We start from the raw sequence: 23,348 nt of genomic DNA, 5'->3' as shown, positions 1-23,348 counted from the left end.
CTGGTGTGTCCCCGACCTTAGCATGACATCTATGTGCTATGCTATTAATAACCAGCAATTATTGAACAGTTGCTGTGTGCTGGATTCCTGAAAGTGCCTCTTGAAGCAATGACTCCCCAACAGTAGCCGGCCATCCCCAAAGTCTGATTTTGGGTTTTTCAACATCATTCTCTCATGAAAGGAGCCAAGTCTTCTTGCTAGGGAGGAAATATATAACAGGAGCCTGGAATGTTTCCTGGTTGCAGAAAGTAAGAGAGTGCTCAAAAAGCAAAATGACATGGGTGTGTTAAAGGGGCAGAGCAACCAAAGGAAAGAGCTCTCAGAGGGCAAAGTGGGAGCAATTTGAGTAACAAATAATGTGTTGGGTTATAATTCAAAGTATAAGAGATATCTAGGAGTAACTGATATAAATAAATGATTGAATAAGTGAATAATTTGGGGAGAACTGACAAGTCTTCTTCATGCAGAAGAATGCCAAATAATGTATGTAGATAAAGAGGTGGAGCCTCCCTCCCTGCTCCTTAAGTACGGGCAGCACACTTCCAGAGTACAGTTGGAAAGGAAAGGACAGAGACTTCACAATGGAGAAAATTGACAAGCACTGTCTCAACCAGATGAGCAAGGTCAACACTGACAGTCAAATGCAATGTATCAACAGGTAACGTAATGTATGATGTCTTAAGAATGGCACCCAAAGCCCATAACATCAGTCTAATGATTCGAAAAGACATCAGAAAATCAAACCCAAATTGTGAGACTATCTGCAAAATATCTGACCAGCCTTCTTCACAACTACCAGTCATGAAAACCAAGGAAAGTCTAAGAAATGACCACAGCTGAGGAGGTCTGAGGCTGGGTGTGATGTGGAATCCTGGGACAGAGAAAGGCATTAGGAAGAGGCTGAGCAAACACCAGTCAAGTGTGGGCTCTGGTCAGTGACACTGCATCAGCCTGGTCCATCGGTTGTGCCAAATGTGCTAGACCCATGTGGACTTCAGCTGAAGGAGAGTCTGGGAAGAGCCTCTTTACTATCAGAGTCGTTCCTGTAAAATGCTGCTAAGCAGAAATTGTAAATAGAAACCCATGTCCTAAAGTGACTTTCATCCCTTCCTCTCTTAGATGCCCTGAGAGTACTGTGGTGTCTTTCATCTTCTTCCTGTGAGAACTTGAGTATCATGGGCTGAAGAGCTTGGCCCAAGGCCCCAAGGAAAGTGGGTGGCTAAGCCAGGACTGAGCTGCAGGTGGCTCCAGACCCTTCCCTCAGAGGTAATCTTTTAAGTTCTGTTTGAGAGGAATGAGCAGTGAGGTGTGAGCTATTCTCAGACCAGTTTATCACATCCAAAGCTGCCTGAACTCCACGCTGCCCACAGAAAACTCCTGGGACCGCCAGTGAGAGGAAAGCTGGGCTCAAAATATGTGCTTCAGAAAGTGGGAGTGTGAAAAAGTGGAAATGAAGCTGTTTTCTTACCCAAATTAATATGGAACAATGAGCAGCTTAATCATACTTTGGGTTTAACAATTTCTCCAGTTGCCATGGTAACCTAGAAGAGGCATTTAAAAATACATTCCATTTGACCTTGTTCTGTTTGGTTGATGGATGTAGGAAAGTGGAGGCCAGGCAACGTGCATGGTGTCTATCTCAGGGCTGGCCACCAGAGGGCGAGCAGCACCCCTTGCCTTGCACTGGCCTCTGAACCACTGGAAGCCCTGAGCTAGCCCAGGCTGGCCTCTGCCCTTTCTCTAAAATTTTAGAGTGAGCCATTCCCTCACGGGTCCTTTCTCCAAGCACACAGTGAAGACACCCACCCTCCCCTGGCTTTTGGGGACTTATCCATCCTGGGCTTGGCTGAGCTTTGTCAAGGCTGTGGTCGTGTAGTGACCCTCCCACCTGAGCACCCCTGAAGGTCATTAGCTCTTTGCCTTTGCTGGCACTGTGGACAGGTCCACTGGAGGGGGATGCACTCTGGCTCTGCTGCTTCTGAGTAACCCTGGCTCAGAGGGCTTGCATGTGTCCCTAGGCCTAGGCTTCCACTGTTACCTGGGGCTAGGCTGACAGCTGCACAGCCCAGGCCTGAGGATGCCCCATTAACTCCCATGTGCTCTAGGGCAATAATGTGTTGTGGGGAGAATGTGGGGCTGGAGAGGGCTCCTGATGAGAGCTTCTGTTCTTTCCCCTGAATGCCTTCAGTGCCTCAGTTTCTTCATGTGTAAAGGACAGCAAGGTGGTGCCACTTTTCTGTTGGCAGAAGGGCCTAGTGAAGAGTGTTTTCTAGTCCCTTCCCTGGCCTGGTCCCCTATTTCTCATGGCTCTTCTGTAAGTTCCTTGTGTAATGGTGGTGACTCCTCCCATTCCCATCCACATCGCTCTGACAGTGCTGGAGGGGTCAGCAGTAAGTAGTCAGGACTCTGGCCTGATGGTTTCACACGGCAGTTTAATGGATGATTTCCATGTTTTTAACCATGTCACTGCCACTTATAACATTTATTGTGAACTTATGGCTGGGGATTTCCTAGTCAGGTATTTTGTCCTGTGCTCTCCTGTTCCTCCCCCTCCAATGTGGCCCTGCCTGACTGAGTGATGGCCTTCTTGGCCCCTTCTCCTCAGGTCACCTTACCCTCTAGGCCCTTCCATGAGCCTGTATCTCTTGAAACTCCAGTCTGGGGTTTCAAGATGGCACCCTCTCCTAGGAGTCCACAGCAGCCTTGGGTGGGACAGGAACAGCTGGGTGAGAGTACAACAAAAATGTGACCTGAGTCTGTCCGGCCATCTCAGGAAGACAAAGAATTCTCACCGTCCTTCCTCAGGCTCCTGTGGCTGCTGGTTTGATGTGGCCCTGCCTGACAGCCTTGAGGTTGGCAGCCAGGGTGAGGTCCTGGTTCTACTGTGGATGACAGATAGATGTGGGAGTTCCCCACCCCAACTTGCCTGGCCTCCTTCTCCCATCTCTGCAGGGGATGCCCACCGGCCCTTGTTCCCGTCCTGGGTATTCGACCTCTCTCACCAGCCCCTCATGGTTAGGGATAAGGTGACTTATGGCTTGAGGAAAGAGGTGGCAAATACCTTGCCTTCGGATTCAGCCCTGAGACCAATGTTTCTTTCCAACGACAAGGTCAGCATGATTTGACATCTCTTTAGAAGCTTTACATTTCATTCGTACATCAATATTGACATTCGGTGTCAATAGATGTGTCAATAGATGTGTGGCATGTGTAGGTGATGAAAAGCATTACATAGGTAACATACCTTATTTATGTGTTGTAAATATTTAAAGACTCCCATGTGTTTTGATTGGACAATTTAGTTTCAAAGGTTTCTCTCTAATGTAAGATTTATTAAGATTTATGAGCTAGCTGCAGTGGTGTGACTGGGTGGGTGTGAAAGTCCTAAACAATGAAATTGTGGTAGTGGTACTGCCCAGTGATTTCAACATCTACAATCCCATTTACGAGCCAAGGCTCCTCTCTGTGTGTTATTGAGATGCAGTGATTTGCTTTGCATGAATTAACAGCTGTATAATATTGACCAAGAGGAATGGTGGGTTTGAAAAGTCAGTCTGTGGCCTACTGTTTCATTATTCCAGTGATGGCCAGATATTTCCCAGACTGTGGTGTGTGGAACTCACCCGGACTTGGCATTGAACAGGAGTGTGGTTCCCAGCAGGGCCACTAGCTGGCGCTCCTGAAGCTTTTCCATAGCCCAGAGTGTTTGGAAGGCTGTCTGACCCCCATTGAGCCTTGGCAGCAGCTTCTTCTGGTGTGTGATGGTGGCTGCTTTGGTCCGGTAGTAATTGCGAGCATGATGGTGAGGTCACCAGGAGGTGGCAATTCTTGGAGGAATTGCCTTCATTTTCTCTTCTTGAGTTCCTCTGCCCCAGAACTTGTCAGCAACTGAGCCCATCCCAGTGGAGTTCCACTTGGAGCACGGAAGGGCATTCTTTTGGTACTGTGGCTTACGTGAAAAAATGGAGCACATGAATGAGGAGGTGTGAGATGAAGTCGAGCAGGGCGAGAAACAGGGACACTTAGCTACAGCCCAGCCACTCTGTTGAAATGCGTCTCTTCATTCCCCTACTATGTGTCCAAGTCCTGATCCCAGCACCAGGGAACATGGACTCAGTTGGAAATAGCACCTTTGTGGAAGTGATTGGTTACTATGAGGCACACTGGAGTAGAGTGAGCCCCTAACTCAATGACGGCACCCTTGTAAGAAGACAGTTGTGTGAGGATGCAGACACAGAACAGAATGCCGTGTGACAATAGAGGCAGAAACTGAAGTGACTCAACAACAGCCCAGGAATTCCTGCAGCCACTAGAAGCTGGAAGAGACACAGAAGGAGCCAGCCCTAGAGGCTTCGGAGAGAGTGGCCCCACAGACCCCTTGGTGTCTGACTTCTAGACCCCTGGACCGTGAAAGCATACATTTCTGTTTTCAGCACCCAGTTTGTGGACTTGGTCATGGCAGGCCCAGGAAAGGAAGTGGCATGGAAGAGCTGTAAGTTGAGAGCAGCCTCCAGCTGAGTGAGGTACGCTGTGTGGTTTGCTGCAGACACAGGCGCAGTTTCCTGGGAGTCAGCCGGTTGTGGCCTACTTTCTGTGCCAGTGGTGGAAACAGAAGCAATGGCATGTTCCTGTGTTGGCAGCAATGGCCTGGGCGGGTGGGTGGAGGGATGGACAAGAAGCTGTTTCTGGGGGTGGGGGGTGGCACTGAGCGACCCTTGCACAGCCTGCATCTTTTCTCTTTTCATGATTGTCAGAGTTATTTCCTTCAAGCAGGGATGATGTTGATCAGTGAGAGAGCAAGGACACTTATTTCAATCTTGTAAAATTCAGGCCAGAATTTGGGAGCGGGGGATATATGAATCAATGTAGCATGTCAGGAGAGCACGGGAGTGCACGGGGCACAGCTGACTTCTACAACACGTCCTGGCAAATTGTGCCTCCAACCTGTTCTGGGGCTTTGTCTGGAAATCTGCTCCATTGAAGCAGAACATTCTGAAGACCCTCCCTCACCTGGAAAGCTGTAGTCACACCCATCCAGGACCTCGTCTCGACGTCAAGTAACCATCCAGAGACAACATGGACAGTTGGAACGGTATTTACTTGGCCTTCTGTTGGAACAGTACTCACTCTGCTAAAGACTCAGGAGAGGCTGTGGTCAGCACAACTCAGCCAGAGAGGTGGCTGCCCCAGCCCGAAAAGGACAGAAGCTGATTTTGAGGGCAGGGGAAGGGATGATAGTCTTCTTTTTTTTCTCCCTTCCCCCACATTCTATTGGGAGTTTGGCCTGCTTGCAGGTCCCTACAGCCATTCCCAGGCAGGGCAGGCATTTGCCCTTCACTTGGAAGACAAAACAAGGTAATCAGTGCAAATCTAGACCTCAGCAAGGGAGGGTGGCGTTGTGTCACTTCTCACAAGGAGGGAGCAGCCACAGAAGTCACTGTGTCAGAGGACAGTAGCCATCTGCTGCCCCAAGCTCCAGCCTAGAATCACAGTGTAATCGTGGACTTGTCATCTTTGTATGTTTCTCAGCTTCCGGTAAATATTAATGGGTTGCTTTTTATTCGTTTAGCTTATGTTTTTGAAAGATGGCCTCAAACAAAAAGATCCTATCTGTATGTTGTGCTTTAATTTATTTTCACCTTTTTTTCTCCTTTGGAGACCCCTCGTGTATCATCACTTTGTTTACCACAAATTAAGCCGGGCTGATTGTTCACCAGACTGCAGGCCCCTGTGCACTGCTCTGTGCTTTCCTTTTTTTTTTTTTTTTTTTAATAATCACAACCTGGGATTCATTTGCAAGAGGCCCTAATCTGCATGAGAATTATACAATTAACTTTTGATTAACCACCTAGTTCTTTGTGAAACTGCAGTGTATAGGATAGTCTGCATTTAAATAATTTTCCTTAAATTAGGAGCAGGCCTTTCATTAAGCGGGTGAGTTTGACTAAACAACAACATTTGGTGATAATCAGGGTCAAACAATAGGCTAGAACGCAGGGCTAGAAAGTCATCTTTAAATATAACAGCTGAGATAAAGGCCCCCAGATTGTGCCTTATCAAAACACAAAAAAATCAAAGCGCTCTCTTGTCTGTGGCAAAATACAGAGGCCCCAGCGATGTCGGCCACCATTGTCTGGCCTGAGGCCACAGCAGGATTTGCATTCAGGGGGCCCGGCTGACACACATTACATCACGTAGGGTACTTATCTCCGAGTCTGACAATAATTATCACGAAGAATATACTCAGAATGACTTTTTTGTGATTTTTATGCTTCCTCAACACAAGGAAGGGAAGATAACAGCATTAGGAGGACCGGAGCCTCTCAGAAGACTCTCCCAGGAGCTGGGTCTTCGATTAAATTTGCTATGCCACTCCGGTGCTGCTGAACAAGTGGGAAGAAAGCCGGCGAGCCTTTTATATAGGGTAATAATAGTCCGGAACACAGCCCTCACTGAAAGATAAGATCCATTGTTGAACAAACAAAGGGAGCCGATTCCACATCGCTGCAAGAATATCTATGAGCAAAGTTTGAAATGCTGTCTCTACTCTTCTCCTTGTATGCACCTTGCACCTGTTCTGCAAGATGGCACCCCACAGGCTCTGGGAATTGATGCCCTGGGAGCCCCTTGTCTGTAGGAATCCAAGAAAGGCAGGTCATTTGTCATGGGGTCATGGAGGGTCCAGCTAGGACTTTCTGAGGTCAAGGTCATGTCCTTCCTCTGTGAGTTTCACATTCCTTTCTTCCCCAAAGTCCACTAGCAGAGACCTTGATCTGAGATACTAAGGCCCCTGGAGACTAGGCAGAGGGAGGAATGAGAAAGAAGCTGTCCAGAAAGTCACTGTGCCTTTGGTCCTGTTTGGTCCTGTCAGGCTTCCTGGGCCTTTAAAGTCCTCAGGTATTTATTTTTCCTCAAAAGAATTATTCTACTTCCTTCTCCTTACAGGAAAAAAGTAAGTAAACAATGTTAAGGATCCCACCACAATTCAAATTGAACTTAAATGTGATGGACTGTCCCTTACAAAAATAATTCAGTGCCTCAAGGGATGTATTTTTCTCTAAAGCCTTTTGTACTCAGAGTTGAGTACATGAATTCACTCTTTCTCCTTGGATTTCTGATTGGTGTCCCAGGGTGGGTTTGGTATGTATTTTGTAGTCTCAGAGAAGGAAGACACGGGGTACTAGGAATGAATTTTCTGGTTTGATTTAGACAAGAATGCAGTTTGCTTTTCACCGTATCCAAGGAGTAGTTCAGATTTGACCTGTGTGAGTTTGTTCCTACTCACCTCTCCTTTATCATGCATAGAGACAATCCAAAGTCTTTCCTTCCACATTAGCCATGTGTGGGTGAGATTTTCCCTGAACACTTTGACTGTGGGCTCTGAGCTGCATGTTGGGGGTGAATGGGGTCTCCTAGGAAATCCTTGGCCAGCGGTGGGGCTTGAATATGGCACCGGTGGGAGGGACCTGTGGCCAGGACTGCCCAGGAGCAGCATGGGCCTAGGTCCTGCTTGTGTGCAAGTAGAAGCTATGGCCTGAGGTGGCCAGGCAGCAGGAGGAGGGTCAGAAGCAGAGGCCCTGGGAACTCACAGCGTGCAGGCAACTTGCAGGGTGGGCAGGAGGAAGACACCAAGGCCTTGTCTTTCCACAGACCTGCTATGTAGCCTCCAGCAAGCCCCTTTTCCTTCCTGAGCTTGGGCTTCTTCCTTGTAGTTCCCAGGGCTTCTCATAGTGAATGCAACTGGTCAACCCTATAACTCAACCAGGAAGCAACTACAAGTCCTTGGGGACTTCCTTCTGTGACAGTGGATTTGTCCTCCTGGTGGTTTTGGGGATGGGAGGAGTTAGCACACAATGGAAACCTTGTCCTAAATCTGTTGGCCAGTTCAGAAGCGAAGTCAGCAGATGGAGCAGAGAGCTGCTCATCAGTCAGACACAAGGCACCTGTGACACCTGTTCCCTGGCTGGTCTCATTAGACCCCTTGTATTTCTGCTGAGAGGCGCCTCCCTGCACCACTAGGGATGAAGACCCATCTTGTTTTGCCTGTGGTGGCTGGCATTAGGAAGGAAGAGACCCACACTGAATGCCTTTCCATCCCAGCTGTGGGGACCAGTGTGCCTGTTTTTGTCCTGCCTGCTGTCAGAGTTTCACAGAGCACAGAAAACCATTCATTGGGAGTGGCTTCAGGAAGCCCTCTTCACCTGCCTCCCTTCACCATGGTGACTCTTTCTGCTACAGGGGCGTATCCAATTCAAGCCCAGCCAGGCTGGCATAACAAAGGTCCTTAAACGGGGAGGCTGGTGAACAACAGGTCTCATAGTTGTGCAAGTCCCAGTTCAAGACATCAACAGGTTTGGTGTTCTGACGAGGGCCCTCTTTCTGGCTGATAGATGGGGTCTTCTGGCTTTATCCTCACACGGAGGAGAGTGAAGGATGGTCTTCTATAAGGGCCCTAATCCCACCACAAGGGATCCACCCTCACACTCTACTCACATTCCAGAGGCCACCTCCAAATACCTCATAAATAGTAGTTTTAGCATAGCAGCTTGGGGATTTTTATTTTTATTTATTAGCAACTCTATATTACAGTTGTACGGGGGGTACTGTGTCATTAAGGTACATTTACAATGTATCTTAGTTAAATTTGCCCCCTCCATCTTTTTCCTTTCTCCTCCCTTCTCCCTTTCTTAGAAGAGTTTCAACAGGTCTCGATGTTCCATTTTCATGCACTTCCACGGTATTCACCCTCCTTCACTCTCTCTTGCAGAAACAATCTATAGCCATATTTTGAAGAAAACAAGGTGAGCAATGGAATTCAGTTTTCAAAACCTTCTTGCTATGAATGGCAGATGTCATTTTCACATTCAGAAAAATGTAATGCTTGAAACAACTCAATAGTATTTTAGGTTCTGGGTCACTTGGCATTGGGGTTGTTCTTCCCTACGGTTTGTCACGAGTGATGAAAGTCAAGCCATTTATTTTTCAGGCTCCATGACACCATGCAGCCTGGCCTGTCTGAAAGGGGGCTGTGTCTAAGTGTTGCTTTATGTTGGGGTGTTTCGAGTGGGGCGACACAAAGGCAGTGGGGGAACTAGATGCTACCTTATGGTTTTGTTAATGAGCGTGATTGACCAAGTGCAGTGCAACTGGGAAGTGCTTGACATAACTGGCATTGACCTTCACAATTAGGGGATGCTCCCCCATGCATCTGGTGGGTGGAAGTCACATGGAGGATGATGTGGCTGGCTACTGAGTCTATAATTAACAAAGGGCTTTGCAAGTGGATTCTTTTAGCTAGTCTCCATCTTATATTATAAAAAGTGAAAAAATATAGGAAGGGCAAATTGGAGACTAGGAAGATTGCAGTAATATAGCTTCTCAGCTAATTGATTAGCAATTATGGCTGGTAATATTGTTCATTTTAATTGTGTTTAATCTCTATTTTGGTAATAAAGATTATTGTTTTGGATTATGGCTTTATCCTACTATACTAATTACTAACTTGTGAAATTAAAGTGTATATTTTCACATCCTGAAAAAAATTCACAACACGTCTTTATGTAATAACTTCCTTTTTTGAGCAGCCGGTTGTTTGAGCTTGTTTTACCCTTAGCGTCTTAAAAGGGCTCAGTTTTGGCAAGCAAAGTTAATGGTATTGGGTCTATTTACCAAGAAATATTGACTTTTTTTTAAAGTCCCATTTTTTGAGGGAATGAAAGAAGCAGAACGTACTGCCAGAAATGAATCTGAGAAGCAAGCAAACACGAGTAGATTTACATGGAAAATGGTTTTTAATTTTAAAGGCCCTTGCACCCTTACAGTCACATCTGCAAATTTTGATTGAGCTTGCGTTGTGTGACCCACCTAGCTCCCCTTTCCACCGTCCTACCTTCCAACAGTGCCGACTCTCCTTCCACTGGAGACAAACGTCATTTTGGCTCCCCTGTTCCTTGGGTTTAATTTCCCCCACATGCTTCTTGTATTCAGTAACCATGTTTACAGCCCCAGTATCTCATGCTAACCATGTCAGAACTTCCACATTGGTGGATATCTCCAGTGATCAGCACCCCAACAAGGTATCTTCCCACACCCTCTTCAGGATCTCTGCAAGCCCTTGACCCTCTTCATGAGTCTCTCCTTTCCTTGCCTCTGCATATTAGCACTTCCTGAGTACCCTGGAGGCCCCCCACACACCATGCAGTTTCTAAACTTGTGTATAAAGTTATGAGGATGTTGCATCCTGGAGCCACTGTAAATAAACAGGAACATTTCTCAGATATTAGACACTTCAGGCTTTGCACATCTCTTGGGGACTGCTCCCCTCGTCCTGGGAGGAAGCAGCCCTGGCCAGTGCATAAGTGAACGAGAGGGGCTGTGCCCATACAGCTTCACAGATAGGCAGTGGGGACCTGGTACATGGGCTGCAGGGTGCTGACTGTGATATAGATATTTACATCTATAAGGTGACACACATGTGTGACTGATTTAATGTCATAATAGGAAAGGTTCCCTTTGTGAATCAAGCTTACTTTGAATATAATGTTGATATTTGTTTGTTATTTTGTCTGTGGAAGATTATAGCAATTTATAATTCCACTGGTTGTGCCTGAGCTATCCTGCCACAGGCAAATCATTTAAAAAAAAAAAAGAAAAGAGCTTTGCTAATCAGACAAGAATAGGAGATCTTATGGAATTGTAGCTGGAAGGTAGTCCTGCTCTGTTATCTTAATTGGATTGATTCCAGTACCATAGAGTTAACGGATCAACTCAGCTGGAAGTGCCGAAAGGGTTTCCTATGCGTCTTGCCACCCAGACTCTCCCATTGTTGTGAGCCAGTCTCATCTCCATTTCCCAACAGCACACCCCCTACGGGACGCCCTCAAAGTCTCAGACACAGAGGACCAGGTGCGACTTGAATAAGACCTTCCAACCCTGAAGCTTGCACTTTCTTTCACAGCAAGCCTTCAGTCACCTGGCTAAATCATCCATCAAAGGGACTTCCTCTACTAAAGCACCTCGCCAAAGCACTTGGTAACTGTCATGTATCTCCAGAACCCTCGCCAAAGCACTTGGTAACTGTCATGTATCTCCAGAACCCTACTGATCCTGGTCACACCCAAACTGAGTCTTTGCTTTTTGTTTTTTGATGATACTGGGGTTCATGCTTGCACTCTGCTACTTGGGCCATGCCCTCCAGCTCTCTTTGCTTTAGGTTTTTATTTTTTAGATAGGGTCTCATGTTTTTGCCTGGGGTTGGCCTTGGACAGAGGTCCTCCCATTTATGGCCTCCCACCATACCTGGTAGTTTCTTGCCATGCACCTTCTCAGGGGTTACTTGGGAGATAGCTCTTAAATGTCCCCAAAGGCTGATTCTACCATATGCCATATTACCTCCCCAACCTAGAACTGGCGATTGAAAATCATGCCCTGACTCCAGCACCCCTCACCCCAATCCCCTGTATTTCTCAGAAAAGCATATGAAACAGTATCACAGCCACTGAGATGTAGTGTGCCTCAAATCCTTTAAATAGGTGAAGAATGTTTTAATAAAGCACTGGGTGTTTTGCATAGTTCTCCCTTCCCGCAGCCTGTCAAGGGTCTTCTTTTTGTCAGTCACTTGAAGGAAAGTCTCATAAATAGTACCAGAGTTGAGGCTGGCAGAGGTGAGGCTGGCACTGAAATCGCCGCAGCAACAGGGAAGGAGGTGGCATGCTCTGCTCCAGCCTTCCTCTGACTGAGGAATTGGAAGTGACTCACATTCCTATTAAACACAATCCTGCAAATTTCTGAATGAAGAGTGCGGAGAGCAGGAGCTGGCAGGCATGGGCTTTGGGCAAGAGCTCTGCCCACGGCTTCTGCAGCCAACACTCCCCTTTGTCCCCTGGAAGGACGTATGTGGCAAGCACTTGTGCCATGCCCTTGGAAAGCCACTCAAGTCCCTTTTGTTTGGGCAATTGGCATGCGTTAGGCAGCGGCTAAGTGTGGGAACTCCAGAGTCTAGGCACATATTGGCGACATCTTTTTAGGGCATGGCTTTCAGTGGGCTTGACGATGGGCTTTTGTGCTAATGACCCTGAGCTAAGGGCCATGGCCTCTCCGATACAGTGGTCAGGGACTCACTCCTATTGGGGAGAACCCTTTCATTTATTTTTCTCACCACTTGTGCCAGAACCAACTGTATTACAGGCCGTCTAATTGAGACTTGGCAGCCGATGACTGGGATCAAAGGCAGCCCGAGCCCAGCCCTCGGATCCCAGGCCAGTGGGCACTTAGTGCAGCACCCGCAGCTTCCAGCATCTCCTGCCAACCCTGCTGCCTCAGCATCCCCGCCGGCTGATCCATGGGCTGCTCCACGTCGCTTCCAGAAGGAGCCACTTGTGAGCTATTAAAGACAGCAATGAAGTGCTGTGGTGACAGCAGTGATTCGGGGAAAGATGGAGGAACGATTGGGAAGGCATTCTCCTTTTCACTGTGCTGAATCTGCGGGCAGGACAGTCTGGGGCTGGGGATGAAGGATTCCTTCAGGGAAAAGAGTATAAAAGGAACACTTCCTAAGCTCACAGGCCATAGACTGCAAATGTTGTCAGATCTTACTAGCCCACGAACCCTTCGAAAAGGAGGACCAGTTACCGCCACTGTAGTAATCCAAGCGCAAAGTCACCAAGAAGATGCTTCTCCTAGTAAATGTGTGAAGATCTGGATTTGGGTTCATTTCTCCATTTTCGGCTTGTCTAGGCTGAACAACAGTAATCATACGCACACATACGCACAAGCACAAGTCCTGAGAGAGCATGGAGATTTGTCTGCAGTCTGACCAGTATGAGCTGGACTGGTCATTTGGAAGGTGGAGAACGGAGTGGGTCAGAGGTGGCGCTGAGCGGCAGGTGGGGTGTCCTGTCCCCAGAGGCATGAGGGCAAATGAATTGTACAAAGGTGTTTCATGGTGTTTTTTCTCTACATGCATATATTCTTTGGTCAAATTCACCCCCTCCACTACCCAGGGAAATGGATGGAGCCCAAGATCATCATATTGAGTGAGACAAGCTGACTCAAAGAGGTAAATATTGCACATTTGCACTGATAGGCCGAATCTCTATCTAAAGCAATGATAAAAATACAGCGTGATGTTTTTGAGGTTTTTTTCCTGTTACAAGGACTATCCGTACATTGTTCGTTTAACCCTGAGTAGTGTTCACTGTATGGGTCTGCTGCATTTTGCTTATCGACCCCCTGTTGAGTGGATATTTGGATTGTTTTTGGGTTTTGGCTGTTAGGAGTAATGCTTCTGTGAATATTTGTAGCAAGTCTTCTTGTGGATGGCGTTTTGATTTCCCCTGGAAAGATGTCTAGGAGTGGAATTGCTGTTACATGGAAGATCTATGTTTAATGTTACAGAAACTGTGAAGCTGTTTCTCAAGCAACTACTCCATTGTATATTTCCCGTGTGGGAGTTCTGTCTGCATCTTCACCGGCACTTGCTCTTGTCTGGCTTTTGGATTACGGCCATTCTCTGGGTGGAAGTGATCTCTCATTGTGATTTTAATTTTAATTTCCCAGATGAAGAGTGACTTTGAGCACCTTTGAGTGAACTTCTTTACAAGTATTTTCCTGAAATGTTTCTTCAAGTATTTTGCTAGGGTTCCTGGGTTATAGTTGAGATGTAAGAGTTTGTTATGAATTGTCAATATGGGTCTCTTATATTGGATATGCAGCTTAAAATATTTCCTTTGAGTCAGGGGCCTATATTTTGTCTTTTTCACAATTTTCTTGTTTTTTTTTTTTGCAGTAGTAGGACTTGAACTGACAGCCTACACCTTGAGCCATTCCACCAGCCCTTTTTTGTGAAGGGTTTTTTTGAGGTAGAATCTCGTGAACTATTTGCCCTGGCTGGCTTTGAACTACAATCCTCCTGATCTCTGCCTCCTGAGCAGCTAGGATTACTGGCGTGAACACTGGTACCCAACCCTTTTCACTTTCTTAATGGTATCTTTTGAATGAAAAAAATTTAATTTTGACAAAGTCCAATTTTACCTTTTTATCACTTGTGCTTTGATATTATATCTAAAACAAACAAAGCAAAAGCTTTTCTGACTCCAGGTCACAAAGATTTACTTCTTTGTTTTATTCTTAGAGTTTTCTAGGTTTGTGTTTTATCTATTTTGAGTAATGGTCTAAATTATCTTTTTGCATATGGCTATCAAGTTGCCTCAACCCCATTTCTTATAAAAATATTCTATCCCCCATTGAATTATCTTAGAACATTTACTAAAAATCAGTGAATAACTATTACCTATATTAATAACTATTAATTTAGGCTTTGCCTGGCACTGGTAGCTCACGCTTATAATCCTAGGTACTTGGGAAACTGAGATCAGGTTATCAATGAGTCTCCCAACCTATGCACATAAAATTTCAATCCATTTGTTTAGATGCTCCTTAATTTCCTTCAGCAATATTTTATATTTTATAAATTAATAAGCTTTATTTTCAGAGAAGTTGTAGATTTACAAAAAAATTGTGCAGAAGACTCAGAGGTACCATTCCACCCCTGCCTGCTGTGAAATGTCCTCTGTTAACATGTGCTATAATTAATGCACCAACATTTTATTCTTAACTGCAGTCCACAGTTTACATTAGAATTTACTCCTTGTGTTGTAAAGTCCTGTGGGTTTTGTGTAACATCATGTGCGGTAATGGTTCAGAATAGTTTTTAAGCATCCTCTGTGCTCTGCCTTTTCATCTTTCTCTGTTTCGCTCCCACGCCAAATACCTGGCAACCTCTCCTCCTCCTCCTCCTTCAGTTCTGGGCCTTGAACTCAGGGCCTACATCTTGAGCCACCCCACCAGCCCTTTTATGTGAAGGGTTTTTTTGAGCTGTTTGTGTGGGCTGGCTTCTGGCTTCAAACCATGATCCTCTTGATCTCTGCCTCCTCGATTGCTAGGATTATAGGCGTGAGCTACCGGTGCCTGGCTAGCTCATTTGTTTTTATTATTGAATAATATTCACTGTATAGACATAGCAAAGTTTATCTATTCACATACTGAAGAACATCTGGTTGCCTCTAATTTTTGGTTATTATAAATAAATGTGTTAGAAACATTCATGTGCAGATTTCTATGTGTATGTAAGTTTTCAACTCATTTGGATAAATACCAAGGGACATAATTGTTGAGTTATATGGTAAATCTGTGTTTAGCCTTGGAAAAATACTGTAAAACAATCTTCCAAGGTGGCTAGCCATTTTGCACTTTCATCAGTCATGAATAAGAGTTCCTATTGCTCCACATTTTAACCAACATTTGCTGTTCTCAGTGTTTTGGATTTTAGCCTTTCTCCTTGGAGTGTATAGTGACTCCTTGTTGCATTAATTTGCAGTTTCTTAATGACCTCAGATTGAGGATCTTTTCATAGGGTTATTTGCCATTGGTATTTCTTCCTTTGTGTCTGTTCTGATCTTCCCACTTTTACCTTGGATTGTTTTCTTATTTTGAGTTTTAAGAGTTCTTTGTAAGTAATGGAAACAAACTCTTTGCAATATATACATTTTGTAAATATTTCACCCCATCTGTGACTTGCCTTTTTATTCTCTTAACAGTGTCTTTCATAGAGCAGAAAATCTATTAAATTGGGAAGCACTGACATCTTAACAGTATGGATTTTCCTATCCATGAACATGGGATTTCTCTCTACTTATTTAGATCTTTGATTTTTAAAAGAGTTTTGTGGTTATCGTAATACAGATCTTGTACATATTTCATTAGATTTATACCTAGGTATTTAATTAAATGATATCATGTTTTAAATTTCAAGTTCCAATTGTTCAATTCTGTACGTAAGAAGTAATTGTCTTTTGTATATTGACCCATATCACGCAAACTTGCTGTAGTCACTTCTTAGTTCCAGGACATTTTTGTTGCTTATTTGAATTTTCTACCTGTCTGAACTTTCCATAGCTCTGTATTTCAGTTGTTGCACATTTCATTCACTGCCTTGTTGGATTCTTATCTGTGTTTTACTTCCCCTGCCTGCTGCCTTGGAAAGGGTCTTCGCTTCATCCATGTCTGCCTCTCTCACAGTGCTTGGCATTGTACTCGCAAGGAGAAGACATTCAGGTATTTTGTAAATTAATGCAAAAATACTTGAGTAATTATTACTGGAACTGGATTAGATATTGACTTTTTTTTCTATTAAAGAGTGAGGAAAAACTCTTGGGACAAAACCAGTTTCCATTTTATAAGCCATCGAACTATTTGTTTAGTGAATCCATAGGCAAATCCGTTAATTGGAGTGAAGTAAGGGGCCTCAGAGGCTTTCTTCCCTGGGGGTTCTTTCTCCCCGTTCTCCGCTCTATCTGTGCAGGAAGATTGAGGACCAGTGACTCTGTTTTACAGATGAAACCTTTTGAGATCACCAGACTTGTCAGCTTTTATAGGGCTGATTGGAACAGGGCTGGAACTAGTACCAACTTGTCCTGAATCCCAGGCCAGTGTTCATTTGTGTTTGGAAATAAAAACCTGGATATTCTAACTGCACACATAAACTCATGCCACTCCTGCGATTCTTGGGGTACAGTTCACGTACAGCACTGATGGAAGAGTCATGAGGACCTAGAGACAATATGATATAATTCTGTAATTCCATAATTGAGCATACCCAAACCAAGGAGGGTAAAGTGGGTTTTTTAAATGTCATCTTCATGGGGTGGGGGTGGGTCCTTAGTCTTGGTCAGCATCATTGCTATTCACTAGTTTGCGGATACAAAGGAGATTTCTGGAAAGCATGAACCTGTACCTTGTGCTGTATCCTGCTAACAAATGCCATCACTGCTTAACCTTGGAATGGCATTGTCTTTTTGGACTCCACATTCTAGTAAGTAGAAAAAGTTAATGGATCTCTAAATACCAGGAAGAAATGCCTCCCCTTTTGACCCAAAACACCGGGGGAGAGGTTAGCAGCATTAATGATTGTGTTGCTAATCAAGGCATTTCCCTTAAGTGAGATGATCTTCCTGGACTCCCACCATCTTCCCTGAGAGTTTCCAGCTTTGGGCCTTCAGGGAGAGCTTGGGGTGCATTCATTCTCACACAATCAGCTGATTGCAGCCCTGGAGGTTAAGTGTGAATGGAAAACAACTGGCAAAGGGAAGGGAACCCAAGGTGAATGGAGACAAGGAATTTTTGTGACATGTAATGCATAGCAGGTATTCAAAACAATGTTTGTTGAAAGGATGTCTGGGTGAGAGTGTCCGGCTAGGCTGCAACTCCCTCATGGAAGTGGTACATGTCTTCTTTTCACTTACCAATACCTATGAGTACCCATATTAGGTTTCCTTTCACATGCTCCTGGTGTTTTGACCTGAACCGAGTGATGACTTACTGTTGAATCGTCTCCTGCTGCATAACATACCACCCCAGAAGTTCATGGCTTAAATTAGCTTTCACATTCTATAGCTGACTGTTCATCTGGGTGGTTCTTGCCTCACTTGGGGTGTCTCTCACAGATGTCCTCAGATCATATCTGGAATAGGATCCCAAGTGGCTTGACAGGGACCTGGCCAGGCTGGACCTCTCTACTCTTCATGCAAACTTGAGCATCTTCATTGCACATGGCATTTTTCATGGCCCTCCTTTATGTTCTCTTCAGCAGAGTAGTTGGGTTTTTTTTTTTTTCCTCCACATTGCAGTTCAGGACTCCAAGAAGCAGAGTTCCAAGAGGACGGTACTTACGAAGACTATACTTAAATTGTTCTTGCTAAGTCAAACTGGCCAAAGCAGTTCGTGTGACCAAGACAAGTCCATGTGTGAGTAAACTTCAAAATGGCGGAACACCAAGAGGCTGCCAGTAGTACCATCTAGAGTCTGCCAGTAGAACAGAGACAGGAGGGGTGGGTCTTTCCAGGCACTAACGCAAGATAGTGCTGCACAGTTGCCCTGTGGGACCCTAGTTGGGGTGAATGGACATAGAGAGTAGTGAAAGATGAGGTTAGCAGGTGGTTACAGCCAGACTGGGAAGGCTTTTTGATGGACAGCATCCTATGGAGCAAAGCCAGGAAATCAGCAGAGGTCTCCAGGTAGCCAGAGCCACATAGTCCAGGACCTAGGTCATATCAAGTAGACATGGGTGAAGGGAGATTTGTGGGGACACTGGGATATAATGGTAATGATGGCAGTGGTCATTGAAGAGAAAGGTGAGTGCAAATATAGGGCAATAATGGGTATGGAGGGGAGTTGATGGTTCAAAGAATTTTGGAGAAAGATCTACAAGACTTGCAATTGTTCAGCTGGAGGAAGTGTAGGGGAAGGAGGTGACCGAAAAGCTATGTTTCCACACACTTGGATCTGGACCTTGATGTCTGCTTTCTGGGCAGGTTCTGAGCATTGACGAGGTCAGGTTATTTTTTGTCAGATGTCATGAGTGTGATGTTATATAGATCTTAAAGCAAGAATACCGTTCCTAGGTACTTAAAATATAAAAGCTTGGTGAAGAAAATTTAATAAGAACCCTAAAACTCATCCGGGAGTTTGAAGACAAAATGGAAACCTGGAAAAAAAATTTAATAGCAACCCAGAATATCCAGCATAGTAAATGTCATCTCTGGGGACTATCTGGTGTCCCAGATGGGGCAATGGAGACCAATCTTTTTCTTGCTTCTTGCTGGTAGGGAAACCACAGAAACAGGGAGAGCAGAATTTATGGTATGCAGGTGAGTGGTCATTGTGGAATGGCCTTGGGGCCAGGTGCCAAGTGGTGGCCTGGAATGCAGGGCCCTTCCCCAGAGCTGCTGTGGTAGAGAGACAGGGCTGACATAAGGGGTGAAGGGGAATTCTAGCCTTTCTCTTGGATCCCTGTCATGCTTCATTGATGAGTCTGGAGGGAATTTCTGGTTCAGACTGGGAGCCCTAGGGAGCCTCTGATTTCACCCTTTAGTTTTCCTGCCTTCTGACAGGCAGGATCTGGAGGGTCAGAAGCTGGGGCTCTAATTATTTTCATTTCTTGAGTTGCCTGGAAGGGTCTTGGGAAATTGGCGGAAGGTCTGACTGGTCTCCTGACAGTGAAGAGAGCTCATTGCATTGGTTCTAAGTTGGTGCTATTGTTTGGGAAGCTGTCACTATTTCCAACAGCAGCGTCCTGGCTCTGCATTGGTCCTCACAGGTGTGATGTAACCCAGATCTTCTCATGCATGTCACCCAACTGTACCAGCATGGACCAAGCAGGTTCTACCCCTCAGCAGAAATGACCTGGGCCTTCTTGCCTGGTGACCACCCAGCACAGTGCTAATCTAATTCCATTCAAAAGAAATACTAACTTGTCATTTGGTCACTTGTGTTTCTGAGAAAACTTACTACTAATGATATGACTTGATTGACATTTTCTGAGCTTCGGAAACTTTCATTGATAATTCTAAAAATTACTGTTCAGTCTGGATAATTTCAGAGAACATTAGGTAATTTTAACTTTAGTACTAACAGTGACTGAGTGCTCAGTAGGTTACAGGCCTTGTTCTACAGAGCCTACACTACTGCATGAGATGAAAGCACTGGTTTGCCCTATAATCTTAGGAGGTATTTGATGTTATTGTCTCATTATACAGATGAGGAACAGAAGAGCCTGTGTCTATAGTGTCCTCTTCTATTTTTGTTAAGTCAAGAGGACTGTTTGCCTGATTCCAATGGCTGCGGCGTGGACTCCATGGCCATGCAGGATCACCAAGCCCCACATCAGGTGTACCACCCGCCTGCTTGCTCTCTCTTTCTGAGAAGCAGGAAGGTGGCCCCAGAGGGTGGCTGGCTGCCCAGGGAGTGTTCAGTGCCCTTGCCTGTTCTGCATGCCCTGCAGAGGTCCACTCTCAAGTGGGTACACAGCCCACTCACACAGGGAGGGCAGTGAGAGCAGCGGGGATGGGGTGAATGAATCTGAGATTGACAACACAGTCCTGCAGTGAGTAGAAGGAGCAGGAGGAGGGCACCACACAGACAGGACGGAGAGATGGCACACAGATATCTATGCACACACGTGCACATAGGCACACACACGTATGCATTCACACACAAGCACACATGTGCACAATGTACCTGTGCAATGCACACACTGACCACACATGTTCGTGTGCACACATGCATGCACACAACTGTGCACCTGTAGGTACACGGACACACCTATGCACATACTGGTGTCCATGCAGGCAGTGGAGGAAGAGGGGATGGAGAGAGGGAGGATGTAAGGTGAAGAGAAGCCATACAGGCATCTAGTTGTTCCAGCAGAGGCTCCATGATGAAAGACAATTAACCAGGTCAGCTAGGATCCAGGGGAGGAAGAGGAGGGGAGGGAAAGAAGAAGGGGAGGAGAAGGAGGTGCCTGGCTGGGAAGACTACTAGTTCTTTATTATGTACAAGCTCCTTCCATTCCCTCCTCCCTTCCCTCCTCCCTTCTTTTCCCTTCCTTCCTTTCCTTTCTCCCTTCCTTTCTCTCCCCTCCCCCCCTGCTCCCTTCCCCTCCCTTCATTTTCTTTTCTTATTTTTTCTCCTTCTCTTCTCCCTTCCCTTCCCTCCCTCCCCCCCATCGGTCCCTCCTCTCCTTCCTTCCTTCCCTCGTTCCTTCCTTCCTTCTCTCGCTCCTTCCTTCCTTCCTTCCCTCCCTTCCTCCCTCCTTCCCTCTTTCCCTTCTTCCCTTTTTCCTTCCTTCCTTCCTTCCTTCCTTCCCTCCTTCTCTCTCTCTCTCTGCTGGTGGATGAACCCAGGGCCTTGCCTGTGCTACACAAGTGCTATACCACTGAGCTACATTCTCAGATTTAAAAAAAAATTCTTTAAAAAAAAAATTTTTTGTTGGTACTGAGGTTGAACTCAGAACTTAGAGCTTGCAGGGCAAACGCTCTACTGCTTGAACCATACCTCCAGTTCTTAAAAAAATTTTTTTGAAGTCAGGTCTGGCAAAGTTGCCCAGGCTGGCCTTGAACTTACAATCCTCTTGCCTCAGCCTCCCCATTGTTTTCTAGAGCAATGTTAGGTTCACAGCACATCTGACTCCCTGCCTGGGCTGAGCACTGTTTTTGCTGTGAGTTTTAAGATGAATTTATGTTGTAATTGCTAACTTTAATCTGTCCTCTTTTTTTTTGGGTTGAGGTAGTCCTGGGGTTTGAACTCAGAGTCTCACACTTGCTAGGCAGGTATTTTCCTGCTTGAGCCATGTCTTCAGTCCGCTAACCCTAATCGGACCGCACACTTGATGTGACCTAAATGTCCGGTAAGTTGTCGGTGTTACTATCATTTGAATTTAGTAGAACAGATGTTTATATCTAAATCTGTAGGAAAATGGACACTAAATGTGAGCACTTAAGACATGAGGAATCAAAAATTTCTTAAGATGTTTTCTCTTTGTTCCAGAATACATTTCCAATAAATCCAGGTAGCACTTAAGAATTTTTCAGGAATGCAGAGAAAAGCCAGTGAATACCTGGTATCCACTATTTGGTGTCTATGGGATCTGTTGTGTCTGACTCTTACAGGCAAAGATCCATTCATTTGACACAGGTACCAGGAATATTCTGATACGGCTCTGAAAAGACACTGTACTGCTATCACTCCAAAATAATGCTGACTTCTGGTAGCGCTGAAATAATCATGCTCTTACTAAATAGAACATCCTCACTGGACATCTACTTTAACTTCCATTTGTCATCATGTTAAGTTCCAGGCCATCAGATGACCCCTCTCCAGGCACCTGTGTGGAAGAAATGACACTTTGATTTGAGGTTCTTTGAAGGAGGAAACATGTAACAGAACTATGTGGCAGGAAACTGATTTGGCTTTGAAATTAGGCGTAATTTCCAATGAATATCAAATAAGTCACAATAGGATATATGCATAGCTAGGGGACAGACGGAGCTTTCTGGTTTTAGGTGGCAGATGCCACCCTTTTTCTTCATGGCTGTCCACATGAAGGGCTCTTTGAAAACAGATATGTCCACATGCACACATGAACTCACGGATGGAGTGATTCTAATTGCTCTTGCAAGGTGCAGCCAAATTAAATGAATCCATAGGAGACCTGTTTTGCTCGGCTCCTGCAGTCACCACTTCCACTTCTTGAAAGGCCTTTCTTTACTCAGCCTCCTTTTCTGAAAAGGTTTACCTTGTCTTCATGCGAGCGGTTGTCATGCTTTAGAAAAATCACACACAGCAAAAAGTCAGAACTGTCAGTTCAGAAGATGCTGCTCATTCCACTGGGTACAACGGAGCAAGCAGTGCTGGCAAACGATCTTTAGAAAAAAACAGAGGATGGGAGCTGTGGTAGAATGAAGATAAAAAGGGTTGCCGGCTTTATTCTCACTGAAGGCTGGCCACGGGAACCTGCAGGAGAGAAGACGTCTATCAGATAGGTCATCTGTTGTGTAATGAAGAATAAAAGGTGGAGGCGGGAGGGGGAGCAGGTGGGGCTCCCTCTCTGAGGGGCAGCAGAGCTGGAGAGAAGCAGACAGTCCGACCCTGGTGAACTGGCCACCTTTAATTTACTACCCACGCCTCTGTTGTTAGGCTGTGTGCCAGGGGAGGGGAAGCCCATTTATAAGGTTACAGGTACATCTGAGAACCTGCTTCTCATTTCTTCCTGGTCTGGTTCATTATGAATTTGTTTTTCTTGGCACAGGGCATTTTATTAAAAATGACCAACGCATCAGAGATATCCTAGTCTTATGATATTTATACTGCTTTTCTAGCATTATAGTTTGTGTGTGTGTTGTTGACTTTATGAAGAAGCAAAAAGCTGCTTCTTCATGAAATTATTATATTATTATATATTATATTATTACATGATATTATTATAATTATTACGATTACTACTATTATTATTATTATTTTTGGTGTTGGGGATTGAACCCAGGGTTTTGTGCACATTAGGTGAGTGTTCTCCACTGAACAACCAGCTCCTGTAGTACCAACTATAATGCATGTCTTTGTTAAGGAATTTCTGCCTTGCATTGTTTTGCTTATAACATGCATGGCGCTCTATTTTCAAAAAAAAAACTTCCAAAGTACATTCTCCGCGAATGTTGATTGACTAATATCCAGTTTAAAATCTTGTCATTGGACCATTATGGCTTTTAGTTTCTTCAAGAAGGCTCAGTTTGGCATCTTGATCTTGTACAAAGCCTGCAGCTAGCTTAGGAACTGCTGACCAGGGCAGCCAGCTGGGGCTGCTCAGGGTTGGTGGAGGCTGATCACCCTTAACACCTGCCTGAGCCCAAGAGGAGGAAATAGGACTGTCCACTGAGTTTGCAGGGAGGCTGGAGCCCTGCTCTCCTTCCTGGTGTGGAGGTTATGGGAGGCACAGCAGAGGCCTTGCAGCCAGATAC

The 23,348-nt window shown here is 45.3% G+C and overlaps 1 long non-coding RNA gene across 1 annotated transcript in view; it reads left to right on the top strand.

Moving 5' to 3' along the window:
• LOC141424597 (uncharacterized) overlaps positions 1-23,348 on the top strand; it is a 78,079-nt gene that overhangs the window by 13,528 nt on the left and 41,203 nt on the right. Inside the window, exon 2 of the long non-coding RNA XR_012449470.1 lies at positions 1,120-1,266. This is a non-coding gene — a long non-coding RNA (uncharacterized lncRNA). The remainder of the gene's footprint in view (positions 1-1,119; positions 1,267-23,348) is intronic.

This window comes from Castor canadensis, chromosome 7, assembly GCF_047511655.1.
Source record: "Castor canadensis chromosome 7, mCasCan1.hap1v2, whole genome shotgun sequence".
Taxonomy (NCBI): domain Eukaryota; kingdom Metazoa; phylum Chordata; class Mammalia; order Rodentia; family Castoridae; genus Castor; species Castor canadensis.
Note: the sequence above shows the minus strand (reverse complement) of the source record. Positions and strands in the feature narration are given on the sequence as shown.